The following is a 2500-nucleotide window of genomic DNA, read 5'->3' as shown; positions in this document are numbered from 1 at the left end:
CTCCAACGCCAGCGCCACACAAGGGCAAAGCCCCACTTGGGTGCAGAAGCGAACTCTCCCAGCACAGCGCACGCGCCAACACGTCCGCACAACTGCGATACAAACCACCTGCGAGAACCGCTGGGGCGACCGAGCAGCAGACGGCGTCGCGGCGCCGAGTGCCAGGCGGCGGCGCATCCTCAACGCACACAGTCCTCAATCAGACCAGCACACTGCAGATGTCCACCGCGCTTCGCACCGGGCTCGGCTGAACCAACTTTGGCCGCCAGGCGCCGCGTGCAGGGTGCGCCGCAGCGTAGCTGCGCCGCCTGCCGAGCCCGTCGGCTGGCGCTCCTGCCACTCGGCGCCCCCCACCAGCCGCCTGTTGCGCGTGCGCCCACGCAGCGCGCGGCCAACACGCCGGGCGGCCCCCCTTCACCGGCCGGGAACAGTCCCACCAAGCCACCGCCGCGTATCGCTTCATACCCACATGGGCCTAGTCACGTGTGTGGATGTGGCGGGTACCGCTGAAACAACCGGTTAATAGCTGTACCGATCGTCGCCATCACAGATTCACCTCCAGCGTGAACAACCGCTCAACAACGGATTTCCAGTTCATTTGCGTATCTTGGGCAGTAAACGTAGATGTCCACCTACATTTGCGAATTCAACAATTCTTGCATGCCAGGATGTCATGTGTCACGACACGCTACATCAGACCACATACACACTGCGACATGTGCAGAAGAGAACACGTGGAAGGTGGCCCGCGCACGTATGCGATGTCCCTTCCGCGATCCACTGTCAACCGGCATCTGCGGCATGTCCCAGATATGGAACGCGGTCCACCAGGGTAGCACTTTGTGTGAGGCAATACGACAAAGTCGGAATACACGCGTCACTACATCACACGGCTCACGCTGACCTGACCTGACTCACCGCACCACCACCCCCAGCGACCCAGGGTGACATACAATGCGTTCGTACGTTCCTCCCACACGCCTCTACGGCGTACCACAGTGCAACCTAGCTGTTATTGGGAGACGAGACAAGTAGCATCGAGCACAACATATGGAAATTGAGATTCGACACCGTTGGGCACAGCCAGCGTACGGTCACACGTATCACACTACTTCACTCTGTACGTAACTACCGATGATCGGTACAGCGTGTGGGTTACGCGTACGACATCAGCGGACAATGGACACAGACCATACCACGACGTACACTGAGGGCGTCGACATCTGAACGCAACTGAACAGCTGCGAGGCTCATTTAACACTCAAACGCCAGACCGACCAGCTTGAGAGGACGGAGACACAAAGAGAGGGGCAGAGGGGGGGGGGGGGGGCGATATAGTCCTATTGCAGTACAATTGACAGTGGATAGCGGGAATATGTGGAAAGTAAGCAACACTCGCAAGACATCTACATGAGGATAACAACGACACCAGAGATTCCGAGCAGTGAACTATGTTAGGCAAAGGGACAACGTGGGTTAGGTTAAGGGACAACGTGGGTTAGGTTAAGGGACAACGTGGGTTAGGTTAAGGGACAACGTGGGTTAGGTTAAGGGACAACGTGGGTTAGGTTAAGGGACAACGTGGGTTAGGTTAAGGGACAACGTGGGTTAGGTTAAGGGACAACGTGGGTTAGGTTAAGGGACAACGTGGGTTAGGTTAAGGGACAACGTGGGTTAGGTTAAGGGACAACGTGGGTTAGGTTAAGGGACAACGTGGGTTAGGTTAAGGGACAACGTGGGTTAGGTTAAGGGACAACGTGGGTTAGGTTAAGGGACAACGTGGGTTAGGTTAAGGGACAACGTGGGTTAGGTTAAGGGACAACGTGGGTTAGGTTAAGGGACAACGTGGGTTAGGTTAAGGGACAACGTGGGTTAGGTTAAGGGACAACGTGGGTTACGTTAAGGGACAACGTGGGTTACGTTAAGGGACAACGTGGGTTACGTTAAGGGACAACGTGGGTTACGTTAAGGGACAACGTGGGTTAGGTTAAGGGACAACGTGGGTTAGGTTAAGGGACAACGTGGGTTAGGTTAAGGGACAACGTGGGTTAGGTTAAGGGACAACGTGGGTTAGGTTAAGGGACAACGTGGGTTAGGTTAAGGGACAACGTGGGTTAGGTTAAGGGACAACGTGGGTTAGGTTAAGGGACAACGTGGGTTAGGTTAAGGGACAACGTGGGTTAGGTTAAGGGACAACGTGGGTTAGGTTAAGGGACAACGTGGGTTAGGTTAAGGGACAACGTGGGTTAGGTTAAGGGACAACGTGGGTTAGGTTAAGGGACAACGTGGGTTAGGTTAAGGGACAACGTGGGTTAGGTTAAGGGACAACGTGGGTTAGGTTAAGGGACAACGTGGGTTAGGTTAAGGGACAACGTGGGTTAGGTTAAGGGACAACGTGGGTTAGGTTAAGGGACAACGTGGGTTACGTTAAGGGACAACGTGGGTTACGTTAAGGGACAACGTGGGTTACGTTAAGGGACAACGTGGGTTACGTTAAGGG

The sequence above is a fragment of the Schistocerca gregaria genome, unplaced genomic scaffold, assembly GCF_023897955.1.
Source record: "Schistocerca gregaria isolate iqSchGreg1 unplaced genomic scaffold, iqSchGreg1.2 ptg001702l, whole genome shotgun sequence".
NCBI classification, from domain to species: domain Eukaryota; kingdom Metazoa; phylum Arthropoda; class Insecta; order Orthoptera; family Acrididae; genus Schistocerca; species Schistocerca gregaria.
The sequence above is the reverse complement of the archived record's forward strand: the minus strand, read 5'-3'. Positions refer to the sequence as shown.